The sequence below is a fragment of the Xenopus laevis genome, chromosome 6L (assembly GCF_017654675.1).
Source record: "Xenopus laevis strain J_2021 chromosome 6L, Xenopus_laevis_v10.1, whole genome shotgun sequence".
NCBI lineage: Eukaryota > Metazoa > Chordata > Amphibia > Anura > Pipidae > Xenopus > Xenopus laevis.
In genome coordinates, this window is record NC_054381.1 from 130607487 (window position 1) to 130632788 (window position 25302).

General features: G+C 41.5%; 1 long non-coding RNA gene across 2 annotated transcripts; it reads left to right on the forward strand.

The window, feature by feature from the left end:
• Nucleotides 1-1448: 1448 nt before the first annotated feature.
• LOC121394745 lies at nt 1449-22314 on the forward strand. Of its 2 annotated transcripts, none has more exons than XR_005961989.1 (4): nt 1449-1463; nt 16656-16896; nt 21345-21477; nt 22160-22314. It is a non-coding gene; the product is annotated as an uncharacterized LOC121394745 (long non-coding RNA). The 2 variants fall into 2 exon arrangements; XR_005961988.1 differs by lacking the exon at nt 1449-1463 and adding an exon at nt 7984-8180.
• The last annotated feature ends 2988 nt before the right edge of the window (nt 22315-25302 follow it).

Consider the following 25302-nt stretch of genomic DNA (forward strand, 5'->3'; position numbering starts at 1 on the left):
TGAAGATGGTATACAAAAAGCAAGTGCTAAATTTGGTTCTGTTCACATATATTTAACAGAGGTGAACACCGCTAATAATAAGCCAAAAAACTTTATATTAAGCCTATGCAATGTGGTGCATACTTCATCTCTAGCGGACACTTTCAAAAATTTGCATTATAACAGCTCACCCGAAACAGGTGGTGACCCGGGTGTGTAAACCCTTGGTCCCGCTCCTGGGTTCACTTGTGCCTTAAACAGTATCAAGGGTAATATGCAAAAGGGAACTCACCAGATCAGACGGGTGGCCTGGGTGCATCGCCCCAAGCCCATAGCTATAGGTGAGTCACAGTCAGTAGAAAAGATTTGACAAGCACTCCATTCACCCATTGGATTAAAAGAAGTAAATTTTTTATTTCAGCGTATTAAAAGAATCATTCCCTGACACGTTTCGTATCTTCCGAAACATAGAACTATGACTACGTATTGGAAAATACGAAACGCGTCAAGGAATGGATGCTTTTTATATGCTGAATAAACATTTACTTCTTTTAATCCAACGGGTGAATGGAGTGCTCGTCAAACCTTTCTACTGTCTATGTGAAGCTGGCCTTCCCATAATTGGAAGTTTTCTGGATAGCAGGTTTCCGAATAATTGGTCCCATAACTGTATCTGTACGGACCCTTGTGTACCAGATTTGCCTGTCAATGCACCTGGACAGTGGAGTTGTGCCCATGTCTTGCTTCTGCATCTCTCAACTGCCCCAAGATAGAATCATAAGATTAAATTTTAAGTCTAAAATTAGATGGTGATGCTTAAGGTGTACTTAACAATCAGAACTGCCCCTCAAGTTCTACATACATCCCAAGATGATCAGACATTCCCACACTGCTAAATTGCCTAATTAAATCTTAATGACAACATTTGGGAAAAGACAATTCAGGTAATATTTTTGTTAAAATGCTCCAAAGTCTTATAAAAGTGAATACCATAATCTGTGGTTCAGTTATTTGAGCTGCCAACACTGGGGCTCATTTATAAACACTGGGCAAATTTGCACCTGGGCTGTAGCCTATAGCAACCAATCAGTGATTAGTTTTTTTTCAGCCCACTGCAGGTTGAGCAGTGAAAGCAATAATCTGATTGGTTGCCATGGGTTACAGCCCAAGAGAAAATGTGCCCACTGTTTATAAATAACCCCCTACAATGTTATAGACTGGACAATAATCCACATGGAGCAGACTTCATTCTGAATACTTTTATATAGTGTGCATGTTTGCAGGGTCATGTACTTTTGTCCAGTGCATTCCGAGGTGCTTTTTATGAGGTGCTTTCTTTTCATCTTTATTGTATTTTTCCCTACACAAGTTTTTGTTTACTAATGTCCGCTCATCCTTTTATGTCTGCTTTGTGGGCTTCAGGGGCAGACATGTAAGCCTATTTATATTGCACATGATTTCTGCTCGATTCCTGAAATATCAAGGTAAGTGGATTACACTTGCTACTTGCATTTCTTAAAAGAAGTGACATTTATGGTGTGTTTTTTGCACTTTTGAATAGTTTCCAAATCTGTTCCTGTGCTCATGACCTTTCGTTTAGAATGTGAATTTTCATTTTTCACATCTTTCTATTTGAATGTAAATGTTTAAAGGGGTTGTTCACCTTTAAATGAACTTATAGTATGATGTAGAGCAGTGCTGTCCAACTTATATGGTACAGACGGCTGGAATTTTTCTAATCTACATGGTGGAGTGCCGATAATGGAAGCCAGTGTTAGCCACTCCCTGTTTTTAGACCACACCCACTTTAAACCACACCCATGTAACCGCAAGACCATGTCCACATTAATAGCACACCAAAAAAACAGATGGTTGGTGCTCACTGCAGGGATCAGGGCCAGAACTAGCGGTAGGCGGCTGTCTAGGACTCCATCATTGAGGGGCGCACTTTTAATGGGGTTTTTTTTTCAAGCGTTTATTTAATAATTTGTTTCAGTAATCATGGTCACTCAGTCGACGGAATCCCCCTCCTTCACTTTCTCCTTCTTGACCGCAAGTAATAGTTCCTTCTGTGCGGTGCGGCAGTGCGACATGCGTATACGAGTCAATGATGTCACTGATGCGGTTGGGTGGCAGAGAGAGGCAGAGAGCTGGTGGCCTGCTTGGTGTGGCTCGTGCTTGCTGCTCTCAGCTCTGCTGACTGAAGACATTCTTTCTATTACTGAGAAAGTGTGAAGCCTCCGGCTGGCACAGCCAGGTACAGATTTGGGTCAGGGCCATATGTTTGCTGCTGGGCACTGGCACAGGTATATAAATATGTGATCAGATTTATTTTTGGCTGCTGCTGGCACAGGTAAAGATTGGGGGCAATATGATGGCTGCTGGAGGGCTGTATGATGGATAGCTGCTGGGCTTGCTGGTACAGGTATGGGGGCAGTATAATGGATGGCTACTGGCACAGGTATGGGGGGGCAGTATGATGGATGGCTGCTGACACAGGTACAGGGGGGCTGTATTATGGATGGCTGCTGAGCTTGCTGGTACAGGTATGGGGGGACAGTATGATGGATGGCTGCAGGTACAGGGGGGGCTGTATTATGGATGGCTGCTGGGATTGCTGGTACAGGTATGAGGGGCAAAAGTATATAGACAAACCAATACCACACTCATAATTGCTTGTTGAAAATGTAATTAAAATTATAGGCAATAATATGGAATTGGCCCCCTTTGCTACTTCAGGTTTGAGATCTGTTATCCAGAAAGATCTGAATTATGCGATATCTCCCATAGGCTCCATTTTAATTAACTAAAAATTTTAAAGATAAATTCCTTTTTCTATTTAATAATGAAACTGTACTTTGTATTTGATCTTAACCAAGATATTAAAATTGGGGGCAAAACCAGTCTATTGGGTTTAATTCCAAATTATGGAAAGACCTCCTTAGCCGGAAAACCACAGATCCTGAACTTTCTGCATTACCTATCCCATACCTATACAGCAGCCTCCACTGTTGTCCTGACTAAACGGTGGGATATCTGTAGGGACTTTGCCATTCAGTTACAAGTGAGGTCAGTCGCTTATGTTGGGCAAGGGGGTCTCACTCGTAGGGGGGGCATTGTCATGGTAAAAATAGAAAATGGCCTTCACTTAAAGTACAGCTGTCACCCACAGATCAAAAGCTGTATAATGAAAGTCCTTTGCAAATTAAACATGGAATCCACATTCTTTTTTTTCATTAAAACCTTCATACCTGTTATAAGGTAGAGAGGTGGGGCATTCTAATACTTTCACTTTCCAGAGGCCACCCCTTTAGACTAGAAGAAAAGAACTTTCATTTGAAGCAACGTAGGGGGTTCTTCACAGTCAGGACAGTGAGGTTGTGGAATGCACTGCCGGGTGATGTTGTGATGCTGATTCAGTTAATGCCTTTAAGAATGGCTTGGATGATTTTCTGGACAGACATAATATCAAAGGCTATTGTGATACTAAGCTCTATAGTTAGTATAGGTATGGGTATAAGAATTTAATTAAAAGAAGGGAGGGGCTTGTGTATGGATGCTGGGTTTTCTATTGGAGGGGTTGAACTTGATGGACTTTGTCTTTTTTCAACCCAATTTAGCTATGTAACTTCTCTCCTCACATTTTCCCTTACCCTCCTCACGCTCTATAATTGTGTAGGGCACTGTGCATGGGCAAGGTCCCCCATTCAGGTGCAAGCACAAGATTTTGAGGTGATACACAACTGTGTATCACACAGTGTCCACAAAATGGCTCCTGCCTACTTGCTGTGATTGTGTCATTCCAAGACTGAAGGAAACAAAATTCATATAATATATATAGTGTAAGTAAAGTTTTTTTTTTCTCAATTAACATGATAGAAAAGGATTTGGTATTATTTCTTAGGGTGACAGGTCCCCTTTAACTTGCCACAAGATGTCTGCAAGTGGTTCTCTAGAATGTCAATGTTTGACAGTTTCACTTTGCTGAAAATAAAATATTTTAAACAAGAAACACTAATCTTAAAGGAGAACAACCCCTAAAACTGAATATGGCTAGAAATGCTATATTCAATATACTGAACTTACTGCATCAACCTAAAGGTTCAGCACATCTCTAACTAATGATCAAAGCTTAAAAAGTTGTTCCCCCAGGGGGTTACTATCTTGGCTTTTGTTAGGAGTGTCAGTGACACTGCACATGCTGAGTGAGCTCTGAGCAGCTTAGGTGTTGTTGCAAATCATGAAGCTACTGATTATTATTACGTTCTGATACAAATCACACTGGTTAGCGAGCTTCCATGTAATATGAATCTTAATTAAGGGGCTCTTATTTAACACTGTGTGTAATAAATGCATGGGCCTGGTATCCCATATATAAATGAAGCTGCAGTAACGTGATTGCATAGATACAGAATCAGTCCGCACATAAAATCCCTGGCATTTTATAGACTATGCACCTGTTACAGTCCTGTATAGCTGAAAGGGCCCATTATACTACAGGGGAGAAAAGAATGGCGAGGGGGTAAAATGAGCAGGCAAAACAAGAAAAAAATCACCATGACTTTAATAAAAGGTGTATTTGCCCAGGACCCACCATTTGACTTTTTATTTGCTAGCATTTTTGACTGAAACATCAGAAAATGGATCCTCTGTTTCAGCAAGTGGAAGGGCTCAACTACAAGGGTTGCCACCTTTTCCAGAAGAAAATACCGACCTTCCTATATATTTATCTTTTTTCCCTCTTCATAACATTGGGATCAACCAACATTTTTACCAGACAGATGGAAACCCTAAGAGTGACTGAGACAAATTGCAATTGTTTTTTATTTATTATTGTTTGTGGTTTTTACCTTATTTAGCTTTTTATTCAGCAGCTCTCCAGTTCAGTAAAATCTGGTTGTTAGGATCCAAATTACCCCAGCAACCACCAGGCATTGATTTGAATAAGAGACTGAAAAATGAATAGGAGAGGGCCTGAATAGAAAGAAGAGTGATAAAAGTATCCATTACAATAAAAGTGCAGCCTTACAGAGCATTTGTTTGTGATGGGGTCAGTTAACCCCATTTGAAACCTGGAAAGAGTCAGACGAAGGCAAATCTAAATAAGGGCTCTTACACACGGCCGTTTTTGCCTGCGCTCCCCTTCGTTGCGCTTTCTTCCGTTCAGCTGCAGGGGAGCGCAGGAGTAGACACAGTCAATTATTTTAAAGGGGGCTGTACTCACACAGACACAAATGTAAGCACAAACGCAGGTTGAAACGCAGCATGTTGCATTTTACCTGCGTTCAGAGCATACATGTCTGTGTGAGTACAGCCCCCTTCAAAATAATTAACTGCGTCTACTCCTGCGCTTGAATGGAAGAAAGCACAACACAGGCAAAAACGGCCTTGTGTAATAGCCCTAATGAGGACTAATTGAAAACTTGCTTAGAATTCGCCATTCTATAACAGGGGGGCCCAAAAGGTAGATTGGTAGACAAGTAGACCTTTAGTTGGTGATCAGTAGATCACAAGACACTGTCAACAAACAGCCTGTCACCCTCCTATTTCATGTTTTTCATTCAGATGTTTATTATGTTAAGGTTACATAAGAAATACATGTATAAATATAACAATATACATTTTCCCATAAATCAATATTTAATAATATTTTCCATGGAACAGAAAGCTAACAATGCTAAAAGTAGACCCTGCGTTAGTAAAGTATGGGCACTCCATGTTCTATAACATACTAAAAGTTAACTTAACTTTATGCAAGTTGTGAGGTACAGGTTGCTTAAAATGAGGAGTCTGCCATTTTTGGGGGGTTCTAAGGAATCTTTGTAATAAAAAGCTGGTACTATAAACATTATTTTTTTCTTGGGGCATCGAATTGCTTTTCTTTCACCTACTCTCAGCTAGAGATGCACCGAATCCAGGATTCGGCCAGGATGAAAAAATGTTTTCCCCTTTTGGCCAATCTTTTGTGAAGTATTCAGCGGTTCGGCCGAAACCAAAATAGTGGGTTTGGTGCATCCCTACTCTCAGTGATTTAACTAGAGGTGATGGTGCCCCACAACTAAATGATTTTTATCCACTGCCTCCTCTCTGGGCCCCACTAGTGACAAGTTCTGCTTTTTCCGGTATTGAAACCCACAGTTTTTTATTATTATTGTGGGTGGTGCTGGTACCACAAAGTTCTTGGGCTGCCCAAACAAATCTATCTTTGCCTGGCTGGGCCCAAGAGTGTGGGGATAATGCTGATCACGTGGTGCAGCGGCCTCACATTGGCGTTATCATTCCGCGTGACGGGTCTAGTGTAAGGCTGCTCATTGCAGCTGGAGGTGCCCACACCTAACTCTCGGTATCAATGCACGGGCAAATGCCACTACAACAAGTCACCTGATACACGATAACCCCTTAAAGTTCCACTCCCTTATCAGCACGGACTACGCTTGGCTCCGACCAACAACTAAAACCCGCTACTAAATGGCCCCTTTATAAAATTCCCCATACTCGTTTTTTTTTGTTTTTTTTAAAACAACCTCCTCTTCTCAAACACTAAGTTCCCATGCGTTTCCGGAATTGACCAGACGGAGCCGCTAGCGTGGTAACCAATGGCTGCTTTTCAGGATCTACGAACGTGAGGGCGATGGACTTTACCATTGACGAGAAGGGAAATTGCGCTAAGGATACCGCAACTCTTTACACCCCGAACGGCAACCGATTGAGACGTCGTCTCTGACCTAAAAACAAAACGTCAGACTAGATGGATTCTAATAATTGTTGTATCTGCGAACGAGCTTAGACTGTTTTATGTGTGGAAGTATCAGGTGATCGCCTCCTCAGTGTTGGTATGCGCCGCCGCTGTCAGGGGAGTGGGCGGAGCGTGGCCGTTCATTCTCTTTAGTGTTTGTCAATGTTGGGGGCGGAGCAGCCCGGGCCGGGATAGCCAAGTAACTGTGCAGCGCATCATACAGCCAACTTCTCACATGGGAGAGAGCGAGGGAACAGAGTGTGAGGGATAGCGAGGCATATCGTATAGGCAGCAAGAGGGGGTGTCCGTCCCAGAATACACTGTGGGCACCTCCAGCTGCAATGAGCAGCCTTACACTAGACCCGTCACGCGGAATGATAACGCCAATGTGCTGCCGCTGCACCACGTGATCAGCATTATCCCCACACTCTTGGGCCCAGCCAGGCATACACTACATCAGATTAGCCAGGTATAGCTCAGCATAAGGTCAGCCAGGTATAGCTCAGCATTAGATCAGCCAGGTATAGCTCAGCATCATTTCCTAGAGTGTAGGAGCACAGACACCATGCTTGGGGCCAGTGTTGTAACTAGATGTTACTGGGCCCCACAGCAAATTCATTTTAGGGTCCCCAAAATATCCAGAGCCTGTCCTGTTTTACCAATATTTATTGAAATTGTATATGAATTAGGGCCTCCTGGGGCCTCCTATATCTCCTGGGCCCCTCTGCTTCCTCTGTAGTTACGCCCCCTCCTTGGGGAATGGCAACACTTGTGGCCTGGTGAGCCCCGTGTGGCATCACAAAATGCAGATCATTGTCACAGGTCACCATCATATTCATTCACAAATGGTACCAAAGGGTAGAGTCCTGCAGCGGGTCAGGTACCCGCGGGTTACCTGCAAAAACCTGCGGTACCCTGCGGGGGTTGGGATAGAAGTTCCGGTGCGGGTATAGACGCAGGTCGGCGGTTCTGCGGGTTTGCGTGGTCGGGCCACGGGTCTTCTCAATAGCGATAGTTACTCCTTTTTTCTGATCACGGCTACTTCCGGTGATGTCACTTCTGGTTTACAATGACAGCACTTCCTGATTCTTGATGGTCAGCGGGTCCGGGTTGCGGATAAGGTACTTGCGGGTCAGGTCGGGTAGACAGTCCAAACGGGTAAGAATGCTGGTCCGGATTGCCAGTTGCGGGTACGGGTCCCAAAAAATGGACCCGCGCAGGACTCTACCAAAGGGAACCCAGGCTGTGACTGCAGAATGCAATTAGGCCTCCCAGCATGGCACCACAGTATGCAGCCTGCTCTCGCTCCTGCACAAGCATGAAACACATTCAGGTATGCCAATGCAACGTAACATTGCTGCTACCCCAAATATCCAAGGAACCTTAGGGCACATTGACAAGACGAGGCCTGACACCGCAGAACCCCATCAGCTGTTTATGTCCCATGTCATCCAAATGCAAACAGGTAACCACAAACAATCGGGGGAATGTAATAAAAGTCGCTAATGGAAAAACTATCCTCAATGCGAAAAGTTATGCCTTTGCGCGAACAAATTTTGCTTTGCGCGAATTTAATCTAACTTTGGCGAGCCCAGAAACTGTTTAGCGACCACTTCCGACAGTGGAAGACCGTTTTGCGAATTTTATAGTTTGCGTCAATGCGCCGTCAATGTAACAAAAACGTAATGAAAAAGTCGTTCTGTTTGCTCCAAAAGATTAATGAACACTATTGCATTGCGAGATGAGGATTTTTAGTCTTATTGGTGAGAATTGTTTTGCTCTTTGCGACTTTAATTACATTCCCCTGATAAACTTATATAGGAGTGTGCCAAGCAAAACCTAGCCTGCTATGCACGGTAAAACCAACAATGCCTCTCAATGTACATAATTAGCCTGTGCTACACCAGGACAAAATCAGGGCATAAACATAGCTAACTACCACAAATTGCAGTATACCACCTGCAAAACCCATTGTGTGGCCCAGTGCACAAAGACAAGCTCCCTGGATGCAACATCACAAAACCCAGTAGGATAAGCCAGGATGGAATCTCACAATGCAGTGACATATCACAATGTTCTGCAGTAAAGAAGCAGCTTTATACCCAGTGGCGGAACTACTGGGGGAGCAGGGGATGCGAGCGGGTCAGGGCCCGCACCCCCTCAGGGCCCCCGGCAGTCCGTGCGCCACTAACAAATGCGGCCGTACGGAGGGGGGCAGGGCCGGCTGCGCGTCACGCACCCCTCTAGGATTGCTACTGTTTAGACCCTAGTGCACTGCCACATAATACTTCTCACTACCCCACCCCAACTTAATGGAGACATTTTGTGTAAAAAAATAAGAATGTTCCAGCGTATTATGCTCATTTAGATATAGAAAACTGTGCTTAAAAAATTAGAGTTTCAGGCTGATTTATTGGATATTTCTGTAAAAACCCTAATAATCCCTCCCTTCTTTTCCACTTCCTGCTCCCTGAATTCCCAGGCTGTGCAGGGGAGCCGGCGGCTCAGCTCACTGCACTGTAAGACAAAAACCAATCAGCAGCTAGCAGGACCTGATAGGGAACTGAAGCCTGCCTGTGCTTTTGTGACTGCAGGGCTGTGATTGGCTGTCCCCCTCCTGCTGTGCTTCTAGCAGGGCCATTAGGACACGCCCACCCCTCATTTGAAACATCTATAGGGAGCTCAAATAAAGGGGCTATTTTTAATGATAATATTAATTTTTAGCACCACATAAAAGCAACACCATATATTACTTATAATTGCCTACAAAATTAGGGTTTTTTCATGTATCCTATATGTCTCCTTTAAAAAGTGCAGCTTGTTACTTGAGTGTAGAAACAAATGCTGCAGTTCTTTGGTGTTTCATCACAACATGTAGCCAGGAATTGTGGCTCAGCATAAGGAAGCACACAATGACATCCCGGCCTAGCATCAGAATGCCACTCAACTTTCAATATCCCAATCTCTCTCTTATATCAAGCAAAATGCAACTAAAGACCCTAATGCACCATAACAAGAAGCAGTTATTTTCCCAGTTCAAAATTAAGAAATGCTGTTTTGGGTATGTTTGCATGTCACTCGAAAATAGAAAATGTTAAAAAATCCAGGGTAGTGGCAACATCACACAATTCAGTCTGGTACCCAGTGACACAAAACACAGTCTGGTGCACCAGTGCAGCATCACAAGACACACCCATTTTGCACACCAACAGCAATAAAACCAGCTGTTTACAGACCACATCCAAATTCCCAAGTCAAAAATTTACATACAAGAACACACCAAAACCAAATGCCTAACATGATATGACAGCTGGGTATCCTGGTGTACCATTAAACATTGCTGCATGGTACAGGTATGGGATCTGTTATCCAGAATACTTGGGACCTGGGGGTTTCCAGAGAACAGGTCTTTCCGTAGTTTGTAAACAATAATGAAACCCAATAGAATTGTTTTGCCTCCGATAAGGATTAATCATATCTTCGTTTGGATCAAGTACAAGGTCCTGTTTTATTATTTAGTATTATTAATTAGAGTTTATGGGGCAAATTCACTAAGCGCTGAAGCGCCTAACGCTAGCGTGAATTCGCTAGCGTTGGGCATTTTCTTTACTTCACAAATTCACTAACGGACGCTGGCGTAACATCGCTAGTTTTACTTCGCACCCTTACGCCTGGCGAATGCGCGCAGCGGACATAAATACGCAAATTCACTAACGCGCTCATTGTTCTGAACGCTTCCTTTTATGCTAGACTTCCTTCGCCACCTCAGACCAGGCGAAGTGCAATAGATAGGGATTGCTTCAAAAAAAGTTAACATTTTTTCTAAGTCCCAAAAAACGCTGGCGTTTTTTCTTTATTATGGGTGATAGGCTGAAAACGATTGAAAACTTTTTTGGGGCTCCCCTCCTTCCCCCCTACATTTCCTAACTCATGGCACCTTAACTATACAGTGGGCACATGTGTAGGGCAAAATAAAAATTTTATTTGCTGTTTTGAAGGTTTCCCAGGCTTGTGTAGTTCTGCTACGAATACTTCCATTGGTAATTGAATTTGGCGCCGTATGCAAATTAACCATCGCTAGCGTAACTTCGCTTCGCTTGGCAATTAACGCTAGCGCAACTTCGCAACCTTATGCTACCCCTGAGCGCAACTACGATTCTTAGTGAATGTCCCACTATGGGAGATGGCCTTCCCGTAATTTAGAGCTCTCTAGATAACGGTTTCCGGATAATCGATCCTGTACTCTTAGATAAGCATACATCAATTTGCCTAAAATGTCTTTATTCTGCAGGCATAGTATAGCTGGATAGTCAGGTGCCACTACACAGCAACATTTACAGCAGTCAGGTGTGACTGCAACTTAGTAGATGACAGCCAGTGCACTGGGAAACACAACAAACTTATACCAAGGCCCACAATTAAACATCTGAGTCGAACGTAAGGGCATGGGGACTCCATTGCATTCAGGTTTATTTTACCTGAAGGATACACTGCAGCCAGGTCTGGCCCACCATCACAAAATACAAACCTTTAAGGGATTCTGTCATGATTTTTATGGTATAGTTTTTATTACTAAATTATGCTGTGCACATTGCAGTTTATTTCATTTACCATTTAAAATATTATTCTTGAACCAATAAATGTATTTTTTAGCTTTAATATTGGTGTGTAGCCATCTCATGTCATTTTGCCTGTTTTCAGAAAGAGCAGCACTTCACAATGGAACTGCTTTCGGATAAGATTATTAACAATAAGATTATGTTTCTCCTATTCAATGTAACTGGAGGAGTCGAGCTCGGACTTGGCTGTTTTACTATTGAGTGCTATTCTCATATCTACCACTAGGTAGATGTGACAATAGGGCATGGGAGCATTTTTAGCAATGCAGTGTCATGGAGCTGTTATCTGGTTACTTTCCCCTGTTCTGTTGAGTGGCTGCTGTGGGGGGGGGGTGATATCACTCCAACTTGCTGTTGTAGCAGTAAAGAGTGACTGGCTTTATCAGAGCAGAAGTCACATTGCTTAGGGCACCTGGGAAACTTAAAGATAGTCTAGCTCCTTGTCAAATTTCAAAATGTAATATTAAAAAAATGTTTGTTTTTTTGAAAAACATTTCTATAAAGAATTCTGCTGGAGCAGTTATATTAACTGATGCATTGTGTAAAAAAAAAAGAAAAGTCCTTTAACGTCAGCTCTGGACCTGGGGTTTTCCAGATAAAATGTATGAAGATACAAATCATGGAAAGATCTAAGTCTACTAGAAAATCATGTAAACATTGAATAAACCCAATAGGCTGGTTTTGCCTCCAATAAGGATTAATTATATCTTAGTTTGGATCAAGTAAAAGGTACTGTTTTATTTACTACTAGACATTAAGCCCGTTAAATTAACGGGCGCTAGAACAAATGTAACGACGGTCCGTGGGGCACATGCGCAGTAGCGCAATCCCACGGACACAGGGACTGGACGCAGAGACACTTCAATTTTATTATATTATTAATTAATTAATAATAAAACAATAAATATCCCCATTTTTTTATCAGACAGGTGTGAATTCCCAGTCCATGAACCCAGTGGGTTTCCGGGGCTTCTGCCTCAGGTCCTTCTTTGCGCTTTTGACTTTAAGTGTTGGAACAACTCAGCTGCCGTATTTCCTCACTACTATTAACCAACCATATATTCCCAGTGGCAAGAACCTGCCATATGAGAGCCAATGTGACTACCAGCAAAAGCAGGTCTGGTGGCCCCACTGACAGAGGACACACAAAGGCCTGATGTCAGTAGCCCCCAGTCTGTAGCCCCCTGCATTGCTCTAATGCTGCTGTACCCCCAGCTCTGACACAATCATCCCACATACAGTATTGCTCTCAGTCGGTGCATATATATATATATATATATATATATATATATATATATATATATATATATATATATATATATATATACAGTAGCCCAGTGTATATACACACACACATACAGTAAGAACACACACAGTGAGATCAAATCAATGTATAAATAAATAGCAGTGAATATATCAGTAGCTATAATGTGTGTGTGTATCATTGAGACTGTGTGTATAGATCAGTAATGTATGTGAGTCAGTATAGACACAATAATATATCTGTTTATTCAGCTCCCTTTGTTCTTGCTTATAAGGATTTCTTGTGTATATAGTCAGTATATTTATATATATATGTATAGTCAGTATAATACATTTATATTCCCACTCAGTGCCATTAGTGTGTCAGTGTGAGTGAGTGTGACAGTGTGGTTATTAAGTGTATGTGAATGTCAGTGACAGTGTGTGTGAGTGTATGTGAGTGTGTCGGTGGGTGGGTGGGCGAGGGGAGCGATTACCTTGGTGGTGACAATACACAGACAGTCCATGGCCCCGGTGCTGTAAGTGTCGCCGCTGCAGCTCCTTCTCCTCCTCCCCGGGGCCCGGCCGCCTCACTCTCTCCGCTCTCGGTGACACTGGGGGACTGGGAGGGAAGAGGCGCTGCAGCTGCTGGAGGGAGAGATGCGGGGAAGGAGCGGGATACTCTTACTCACCCGCAGCCTCAGTCTCAGTCGCACCAATGGGAGAGGAGGGACAGGTACATGGGGGGCTACAGACTGTGCAGATCAGGAGTGAGGGGTCGGGCCCAATGTACTGGGGCAGGGGGGATATAAGTTACTGGGGGTTGGGGGCAGTGACAGGGAGAACTCGGGCGTATGTAACGACGGTCCGTGGGGCACATGCGCAGTAGCACAATTCCACGGACACAGGGACTGGACGTAGAGACACTTGAACTTTATTATATAGGATTACTATTACAGAGTAAATAGTGAGTCTTTAGGAGATCACCTTTCCATAATTCGGAGCCTTCTGGATAGAGGATCCCATCCTGTTTTACAGTTTTCTTGGATTTTACACCATATTTTTTCATTCTTTGAAACAGGTAAAATAACTTACATGTTTTATTACCAAAACACCTGCCTGCTGGTAGATATTAAACAGGACTGTAGGCTAACAAAAGTTGTTTTGATGAAAACCTCTCTATGGACAGCGTCCTATTAATAGTAATAGGAACATCACAGTATCAACCATTATGGCCTACAAATATGCACTGGAAAGTGGAAATCTTCAGGGTAATTTTGTGTGCAGGATTACTCACTTGGTCATTGGGATCCACTGCACCTCAAACAGCCAGGGATTTTATAAAACAGAAAATATTGATTTAGCCAGAGATAAGACAGGGCCTATGAGACAGGCGTTGTTTGCACACTTGATTTAGATCACAACTGTACCAGACCTGTGCAACTTGCTTTCCAGCCGTATTTTGATGCATCCAAAATTTTGCATTTTTATTTTCAGAAGTTGGTGACGAAGGGCTGTTGCATATGTGGGTTTGACCTAAACACATCAGCTAATTGATTCTGTTACATGTATGGGATCCATTATCTGGAAATCTTTTATGCAGAAGTCTCTGAATTACGGAAAGGGCGTCTCCCATAGACTCCATTTTATCCAAATAATCCATATTTTTAAAAATGATTTCCCTTTTCTCTGTAATAATAAAACAGTAGCTTGTACTTGATCTGAAGTAAGATATAATTAATCTTTATTGGACGCAAAATCATCCCATTGGGTTTATTTAATGTTTACATTATTTTCTAGTAGACTTAAGGTATGAAGATACAAATCATGGAAAGATCTGAACAAATGCAAAAAAGACTCAGAAGAGGCTTAATGAGGTAATGACAGACTGCTAGTGTTGAGGTGTCCACTAAATTAACAATATATAATCAAAAAGAACAAAAGGGACTTCTCCCCACACTGCATAAGTCTGAAGAAATCTATAAGCAAAAATAATAACAATTAAATGTCAAAGTAACATAAAAAGCAATTTTTATTCACCACCATGCCATATTGAACAAGTGAGATTAAAACCATTTAAAATAAAAAGCAGCGCTGCATGTAAAACTGAAGGGATCCCTTCTAAAAGGACAGAAACCCAAAGGCTGGTTATGTCAACCAATTCAGGGAAAAGTTAGCATGCTATTAAGTATGGTAACTTTTTTTATTAGCACAGCACTGCATCACAAGGAAGACACAATCACCGATATGGTCAGTGAGGGGTTCCGACTGCCCACGAGGTATGGAGCAGCAGCAACATCTGCAGGTAGGCCTGTTGACAGTGAAGACGTATCCAGAAGCCAGACACCCCACAATGTGAGCGAATTATGGGCTATGATAATGCGGTGATTCCCAATTCCTAGGAGCTCTGGTCTATGCGTGGGTGAATACTACGCTTCCCTATGTACAGCTACGAAATGAGCTTGATATACTGTGGTACAATTGAGCAGCGCGAATAGGTGCGGGCATGGTGAGTGTTTCAATACACTCTGTGTCTAGCACCTGAGCGCACTAGTCTCGGGAGTCGCAGCACCAATAGTTATATTATACAGAGGAATGCTTTTGCCGATGCTGGCATGGATAATACCCGCTTCGCATGGACCAAGGGGGCGTAACCTCGGTGGGAATGTGACCCGCTTATCGATACATACCGAAGGTATTGGGGGCGCGGCCCGAGCCTAAGCAGTGTGGTTGGCGGTGCGGTGCACGGCGACTTGTGGGAAAAAGTCTCCTGTCAGGAAGGCGACAGTGTAGCGGTTCCGTCCTCTTGCTGCTCCCGCTCCTCTGGGGTAAGTTGTGCTCCAGTGGTCTGTATTGTAGCGCACACGGGGAATGTGGTTACTCACGATGTGAGCACTAAATTACCTGCACTGATTGGCCATGGATATACCAGTTCACCCATCACGCACTGACACGGACCATTACCTTATGGGACGCAGGTCCTTTAGAATAAGCGGCCGATCAACGTTATATATTTATACACTCTTACTAGTGACGCACATTTGACCTCATGACGTCACAGATTGTGCTTTTGGCGCCATTTTGTGTTTAAAAGCTGATTGTTATTTTCACTGTACACACCACCTGACGAAGGCTCGAGTACAGGAGCCGAAACGTTGCAATAAATTGGTTATTATTTTTGCACTTTACAAGTCCTTTGTGTGCGGTTTTTGTTGCTTTATACACACACACACACACACACGTTTGTTTCACGTGCGGGTCCTTCTGATGAAGTGTGTGTGTGTGTGTTTATATATATATATATATATATGCAAAATGTATGTTTTCACACGTTGAAAAAGATACAGAAAAAACTCCCATGTGTAAGGACTCTTAAAGGGGACCCGTCACCCAAAAAAATTATTCAAAATCCTATTTTATCAGATTAGTCAAGGAATATGAACTTTAACTACACTATATAAATTATTTAAATCTTGTTTCCTTCAGTCTGGGATTTCAAAATGATAGCAAGCAGGCAGCAGCCATTTTGTGGACAATGTTATTAAGACAAGCCTTGTATCATCTCAGTATCTTGTTTGTGCACCAGAATGAGGGACCAGATGTCCATCCCCATGCCCTGACCACACAATTATATGGTAAAGAGAACTGGGGGAATGTGGGGAGAGCAGTGACATCTGAGAAGTGCTGAATTGAAAGTGAAAGTAATTGTCTGCCCCGCCTCTATGCCACGGGCATAGAGGAGGGGCAGACAATATTTGATTGACAGCTGAAATTTTTAAATGAGCTTACAACAGCTATGAATGCTTAAATAAAAAAATAGAAATTGGATTTTACGTTTAATTTGAAAAGGACTTTTATTATACAGATTTTTGTGTCTGGGTGACAGGTCCACTTTAAGGCATCACCCATGCATAAAGATTCATTTTTTTTATTTAACTTGAAGACATTTGTACTTTTCCCGTTTGAAATCTATGAATTGATGAATTGATACAGTAGGTGTGACTAAGTACAACCAACCATCCCTCACCCCAAATGAATGTTTACTAAGAGGCTGAACTCTGTATTTTCTTGCTTCTCAGAAACACGGGATGGCACACATTAAGGCCCAGCCACCATCATCTCTGTGTGACTCTTCTTTCCCTCCTGTGATAACCCCTTCTGTCACAAGTACCAGTCAGATGAGTCTCCAAATCTCCCTGAACGGGTCTGCCAAGGAATTAACCATGAATAATAATCCAATTGATCTCCTGGTGGATTCTGCTTCCCCTGTTACTACACCAGGCATTGGAACTGAAGATGGGAAAGCAAAGTTCTTGGAAGGTATGGTTGTTTGGCTCATCTCACAATACATAGAATGCAGGGGAATGATATGACCTTACAAATTCAATTTCAAAATGGGCTTGTGCTCTGGTTTATCCAAATTTACATTGTTAAATATTACTTAAGATGTGTTTCTGTTCAGAGTTGGTTTGTCTTTCTCATCTCAGGCCAAATCAGCCTAACTGGTTTGGTGAAAAGCTATGCACCCCAGGATGCAGCAGAGAACTGATTGATGATAGTGTAATTTTATTATTTGCTAGTTGAAATGATTGCACTTAAATCATGGTTCTGAAAGGAGAACTAAAGCTTAACTAAAGAAGTAGGCTCAAATTTTGTACATTATGTTTTGAGCTTCTGTACCCACCCAAGGCAACCACGGCCCTTTATCAAGGAAGATGTGTGTCTTCCAAAGATGCCCCAGTAGCTCCCCATCTTCTTTTCTACTGATTCACTGCACATGCTCTGGGCTGTTGTCACTCACTGAGCTTAGGGCTCCAGTCACAATATACAGTATACATAGAATATAAATGTCACAATATAAGGCTGATTATTAATTAATACAGATAATCACTACATGGCAGCACAGAAACCAGTGCAACGAGCATCAAAATTTAATAACCAGTCCTGTAGCATCAACTTATATTACAGACCAACCTCATTTTCTGCTTGATAATTTGTGACAACCCTTCTCAACAGCTGCTCAGAGCTCACTGAGCATGTGTGTGTCAGAGACACTTTCCAAGATGGTGAACCCCTGTAACAAGTTTGAAGTCCTGGATCATTGCTGCTTTTGAGAAGCTGAAACTTTAGGCTGGTGCAATAAGTTCAGGATATAAAATATGGCATTTTTAGCCATTAATTTTTAGGATTTAATTCTCCTTTAAGGGTAATGGGGGATGAAACCCAGCGCACAAACATACGCATGGTCACACTGACCCCTCCATATATGAATTGTGGTTTGTATTACTCAGACTGAATCTTGCGAGTGCCAGTACCCTAATAATGGGTGTTTTAAGCTAGGACCACAAGACACAGAGCAGGCAGAGAATCTGCTGCTTGCACCCAGAATCAATATATCTGCTCAGGTGCAGGCAGATTTGGTAGATTTCTGCACCAAAACACCTTCGACTAGGACCACATGACACAGATTCTCTGCAGGCCAAGAATCTGCTTCCCCACAGCTCCTCTTCTCTTCTTCTTCTACTGCTGCGCTGCAGGCACGGTGGATTTTGGCGTGGAATGCAAAATCGTATGTTTCTGCACTGAAATCTGCCTGCAGGAGAGCAGAGGTAATGATTCCAGGTGCAGGCAACGCAGCAAAAGTGGAGCAGCTGGGCAGCGGATTCTTGGCCTACGTTTTTCTGTAGGTCTAGATCCTTGTCTTGTGGCCCTAGCTTTAGAACGGGGATAATTATCCCCAGTTCCAGATCAAGTGTTTTATCTTTCGTTTTCTGAAAATATCCTGACATGATTTTAAAAGGAGAAGGAAGGTTAAAACTAAGTAAGCTTTATCAAAAAGGCCTATATAAATACACAGTAAATCCTCAAAGTAATGCTGCTCAGAGTCCTGTCAAAAGAAACACTGCATTTCTGTCCGTTTTTTACGTACACATTGGCTTCTGTATCGGATTTCCTGTTTTCAGCATAAACCTCCAGGGCTAGGGCTTGAGCATGCTCAGTTTGCTCCTCTCCCCTCCCTTCCCTGATGTAATCTGAGCTCAGAGCTATGAGCGAGCAGGGAGAGACTCCGGCAGGAAGTGATGTCACACCAAGCAAATGTGGCAGCTGCTATCATAAACAAACAGATACAGTGTCTAGTGCTGTTTACTCAGGTATTGTGAAGCATTCTACAGAATACATACAGTTTTATAGCTTGCACTATTGTGGCTAATCTATTGAGAATAAACTCTGTAGCTTTCCTTCTTCTTTAAGGTTCCTTGTCTGACACAATTAATGAGAATTTGTTGTATAATCTTGGTATAGAATTCATCATGCACACTAAATCACATTGGTTATGGCTTTATAGCATCATTTGGAATATGGGCAGCATTACTGTAACAAGTATTAACAGCACGCACTTCCTTGTCTGTGGTCACATGATTCACACCCTACTTTTGTGCCAACTAGTGCCATATGTATCTATTGGGGCTCATTTATGTATGCCACTCAGGTAAACAGCCATGCAACACCCTAAACTGTTAATGTGTGAGTGTTGGCTGCTTATTTGTGCCAGAACTGTGTTTATAAATGCATTTAGACGGATGGCATATATGGTACTTTTCAGCTGGCTGAAGGTTTCTGGACTTTGATTTCAGTAGGAGGTATCATGAAAATAAAAACAAACTTATTACCAATATAATTTTCAGACAGAGATGTATTTTATATGACTCAATCAAATGAGCAATAACCAATTACATTAAGCAATTTAGTAAATTATTGTTAATCCATAGACGTGGATTAGGAAAATGGCACAGTAGAAGGTGAATCTGAAGAAATAGAAATCCCTGATTTTATTTTTACTTTTTTTAAGGTTTGTCAAGTGTCACCCATTTAGCCTAACATTCCCAAATTTCAACTTGTCCTCCCACTCTCACCCAGAGAGGGAAAAGTAAAATTTCCCCTTTTACTTTTTCCCCTTTTCTCTATTCTTCCTACCGTTCTCTGCTATACTGTGTTGTTTATTCCAGTTTTTCCTGTTCTGTCACCTTCTTTGTACTTGTTAATTATCTTTTTGTATCACTCCTATCTCTCCTTTCTCTTTTAGACTGTCTTTCTCTCTCCTAGTGATGTGCGATTTGACTCAAAACCCACGGTGACTCGCGGGTTGACCACGGTTGGATTTATTTGGGTTGAAATTTGCAGGGCTGTGGAGTCTGTACATGAATCCAACTCTGACTCCTCAGTTTATGGTACCTCTGACTCAAACTCCGACTCCTCTATTTTTGAAGGAATAGTAACACCAAAAACCGAAAGTGTATCAAACTAATTCAAATATAATGTGATGTACTATAGTTTATATAAACAAACTGCTGTGTAGCCATGGGAGCAGTCATTCAAGCTGCTGGGGAAAAAATTAGAAAATTCACAGGTTACATAGCAGATAACGCCAAAAACTCCATTGTATTGGATAGAGCTTATATATTATGTGCTATGTAACCTGTGCCTTTTCTCCTTTTTTCAAGCTTAAATGGCTGCACCCATGGCTACACAGCAGCTTAATTATATAAACTATAGTAGTCTTTCTGAAGCAAACACAGTTTTTACCAGTTCATGCTAACCGTATATGTTAATTACTTTAGAACACTTTAATGTTTTGGTCTTACTGATCCTAATGTATTTTCCATGTTGATTGAAAGAAGTTAAGTACACAACATACAAGGCATTATATCACTGCCAAAGCTCAAAAATATAAACTACATCCTTTGGTAATTCTAAATCAAATCAAAGTTAAACTACATAAACCAAAAAGAATTGGGAAACCTAAAACAACTTATATATGAATTTAAGTACACAACATACAAGGCATTTTATCACTGCCAAGGCTCAAAAATATAAACCACATTTTTTGGTAATTCTAAACTAAATTAAAGTTAAACTACATTAACCAAAACAATTGGAAAACCTAAAACAACTTGTATATTAATTGAACCTGGCATATAGCTGTAGAATAACTATTTTAGTTAAAATTAACTAAAGTCTTGTTCTTAGAAACAGAATTGCTTCTGCCATATGCTCCCGACTACACAGCTTTGGAAATGTGACCAACCATTGGGAGTTAGGGTTGGGTGAGGGTCAGACTGTGGAAGTAGAAGTAATGTACAGAGTGAGAAGACTTGTGGGTCCTACAATAGCAACATTTTACATTTTAGGGTTAGGAGTGGGTTAAGGCTTTGCTAGTTAGGGTCAGGTGCGGGTTGAGTTTTTGCCGACACGCACATCACTACTCTCTACTTTCCAATGTGCTCTAACTTTCTCTCTGCCAGTTTCTGTCTTTCTGCCAATGGGACAGTTCCAAGTGTCTGGGGCCATGACTTTTTTTTCTACCTCTGCAAATACTGATGAGTACTTCACACACAGCTTTACTAGAATATGTATTGCATCTGCAGTTCACTTGAATCTCCATCCAGAAATCCAATCCTTCGAAGCTGGGAGAGAAGTGCTCCAAGTTAGCACTAGTAGAGATACCAAGATATTGGTTGCAAGCATCCATGGTCCTTGCCATCAGACAGGGGGCTTTTTTTGCCAGTCTGCCTCCTGTATTGTGCTGCACTGCCCAGAGTTTCCTCCTTCCCTCGCACTGGGATCAACTGCTTTAAATGCTTTTCACAGTGTTTCCATAGAAAAGTCTGAAGGGAGTAGTTAAGTGTCTCTCAACAATTTTCTGATTAACAAGAATGTCTTTAAATTGTATCTGTGATTGTATAAGTGATACTATCCTTTCTTTATAGCTCCCCTCCATGACAACATGACAAACCCCAAAGAGAAAAAACGCCAATGTGTTTGGTGAATGAGTTAGCCCGCTTTAACAGAATTCAGCCCCAATATAAACTTTTGGATGAAAGGGGACCAGCGCACTCCAAGGTAAGCTTATTACACACAAAAACAGTTTTAATATTGCATTAACAGTTTAATGATAAGAGATTGTTCACAATGAGAAATGATTCAAATCCAATCCAAGTCTTCCCAGTGGCATCTTATTAATAGTTGGGGGGACTGAGGACCCCAGTTTTCCATCCTTGATCAGGCTGCTCTTAGCTAAATATTAAATAGTGAGCCATACTCGGGAGGGTTTATCCAAAGATTTACAATTAGTTTTATTTTTAGGGCAAAAAGTACAATATTATTTGGCTTTTTATTCAGCAGCTCTTTAGTTTGCAATTTCATCAATATGGTTGGTAGAATCCAAATTACCCTAGCAACCATGCATTGATTTGAATAAGAGACTGGAGTATGGATAGGAGATGGGCTGAATAGAAAGATGAGTAATAAAAAGTAGCAATAACAATACATGTGTAGCCTTACAGAGCATTTGTTTTTAGATGGGAACAGTGACACCCATTTGACAGCTGGAAAGAATCAACAGAAGAAAGCAAATAATTCAGAAACGATAAAAAAGAAAAAATAACAACCTAAAAGTTAACTTAAAGGCGAATCCTGACCCCATTAAGGCGCATGACTTTGATATATTCCTATATGAACTATATAGTTCTTGTATGTGTAACCATCCCATCCCAATTTCTCTCTTTTCAATGTCTTATTTAAGTTATTTACTGTTCAGTTGACTCTGGGAGAGCAAACATGGCAAGCTGAAAGTACAAGCATTAAGAAGGCTCAACATGCTGCTGCCAGCCTGGCCCTCTCTGAAACCACACTCCCCAAGCCTGCAGCTAGGCACAGCAAAAACCACATGAACAATAACCCAGCGTGCCTTCTTGGGAAAGAAACCCTTCTGCTGGAATTAAACATTTAAAGAACAGGAAAAAAAAAGGATGAGATAAATCTATTAACATCAGGGAAATGTCTGACTGTAACATTTTATCAATATCATAGGACAGTGGTATAAGGAGACTACGTCAACAAAAACTCTCTGTTTCAGGCAAAAATCTGAAATGTTGTTATGGATATAGTACACCGGTATTAATTATGAACAGCTCCATGTTTAGTTCAATATGGCTGCAGCATTTTTAGAGTTCTAAACTGGTTTACACAAAGGCACTGTGCCAGCCTCGGACTCTTAACATTTTTATGTCATATTTCCATATTCTTTAGCTATTGGTAATACTTAAATTATTTATTGATTTACTGGAGATTCTCTCTAGACTTATGAAGTTGTCTCAGACGTCACTTCACAAGGAATGTGAAGAAATGGCAGACTGCTACATAACTGGTGTGAGTCGTGCAGGGGGGGGCAAACGTGTGGGTGGTGAGGGAAGGCAGCACTGTAGATTATAAATATTTAGTAGCACAAACCAGTGAATCTTCCATGAGGACCCAAGAGCTTCCCCTGTGTTTAGAAGAAAGGGATTTCAGCTTCAGGGGCCAAATAGTTTTTATCTGTAAAAAGTAAAGTTAGAGTCCTGCGCGGAACCAATTAGTTAAACCCAACCTGAACGCGCTTACTTACCCGATTGGACTCACAAGTACCATATCCGCAACCCGATCCGTGACCCGCTGACCACCAAGAAACACAAAGTGCTGTCATTGTAAACCGGAAGTGACAATTAGAAGTAGGTGGGATCAGAAAAAAAGAAGCAAAACTCGCTATTGAAAAGACCGCAACCCGACCCGTGACCTGCAAACCCAGAGAACTGCCAACCCGCATCTATACCTGCTCCCGAAACGTCATCCTGCAACCCGCAGGTTACCGCAGGTTTTTGCGGGTAACCTGCGGCTACCCGACCCACTGCAGGACTCGACAGTAAATTTTCGCCAGCGTTAGCCACTTCACCCTTTAGTAGATTTCCCCCAAGGTATGAAGATCCAAATTACGGAAAGATACATTATCCGGTGGAAACCCCAGGTTACGAGCATTCTGAATAACCGGTCCCATACCTGTATTAGAATAGAAAACCAGTAGATTTGTGTTATGAAGCTATTGCTATACAGAATGTTGGATAACAAACTCCACGACCCTTCCTATGTGACTAAGCCTCTATGACTTGTGTACCGTATATATTTAACTGGAACTGCTGGAACATTAGACCAGACCTTTGCTTTATTTACCACACTTGCTTTAAGATTGAAGAGAGACGTTTGCAAGCCCTGAGCTAATGATATAAAATCTTATAGATGTCATTACTGTTTTTTTTAGAATGTTGCTAGCAGCTGGAACATGTTGTTTTGCTCATTTATTACAGTAAACACACAGATTTAACCTGTTGACATACTAGAGTGCTATCTGATGTTTGATATCTATATATCCTTGACAGGTAGCATTACACCAACGGTGGAACTGAACGGGCTCGCCATGCGCAGAGGGGAGCCTGCCATCTACAGGTCTATGGATCCAAAACCACTACCCAACCACCGAGCTAACTATAATTATCGTGGGATGTACCATCAAAGGTTAGCAAATTTCTGGCCTTTTTCTTTATTTACACTACATTTTATGTTTTAAAGGGGTAGTTTACCTTTCAGTTTAGTGTGTTATAGAATGTCCTGTTCGCAGCATCTTTTCACTCTTCATTTTTTTTTATTGTTTTGAACTAATTTGATGCCTTTAACATTCTTAAAGGACCAGTAACATCAAAAATTTTAAAAAAATTAAATTGTATACTACGAAAAAAAAACCCACCAACACATATTAAACTTTAAAATCGCAAAGTCTTTATTTAGAAATAACTTACCGAATCTCTGCTTGTGCTCCTCTTCAGACAGGGCGACGATCCATCGTGTGGCACTCAATTTCTTCTCCCTGGCTATCTCCTATAAGGAAGGCAGGGAGGAGAAATCGAGTGATGCACGATGGATCACCCAATCGCCTTTTCTGAAGAGGAGCGCAAGCGGAGATTCGGTAAGTTATTAATAAATAAAGGTTTTATGATTTTAAAGTTCAGAGTGTTGGTGTTTTTTTTTCGAAGTATACAAACACATTTTTTTTTACAGTTTTTTTGATGTTACTGATCCTTTAAGATTTCAACTGGAGGTTACAGTAAGCCAAAAAGCTACGAGGCTACAGTGCAATTCTAATTGTAACTTTTTATTGCTTATCTATTCAGGCCCACCTCCAATCTCTTATTCAAACCACTCCCTAGCTGCTAGGCTAAATTGGGCCCTATAAACCACATAGCTGCTGAAGTTTCAAACTGAAATAATCAAATTTATAAGACCAATTGGAAATTGCCTCAGAATATCACTCTACACTACAATAAATGTTTATTTAAAGGTAAACTGCCCCTTCATTGTAACAATTCAGGTATTCCTGCAGAATAAAAATGTATATTATGGAACATGCAGCAATGATTCTAGTGTTACCGAAGACTAAAAGCAGCTAAAGGGAGACACAGTTGAAAAATCCCTATGTGAAGCCATCATAGGGGAAAATGTATTTTTTTACTGCCCAAAAAGGTCATTCAGACCAGTCCCTGCATTAGCCTTATACTAAGAGACCATTTCAGTAACCTTTCCCACCCTAAGGTGAAACCTTCTTTCTTCTAATCAGGTAAATCATAGTTTGTTGTATGTTCCCCCTATATTTATATACAGTTGTCATATAAATCATCTCGGCTTTTATTCAACTTAGACATTCCAGCTTAATCTTTCTTCAGTGGACTTTCTCTATTTCAGTAATGTCTCTGTAGACTAAAACTGCAGTGGAGACTAAAACTGCACTGTGCATGGTGGGGACCTTACATCAATTTGAGAATTCTTACATCTCCATTAATCTATAAGAATGTTACTACAGGA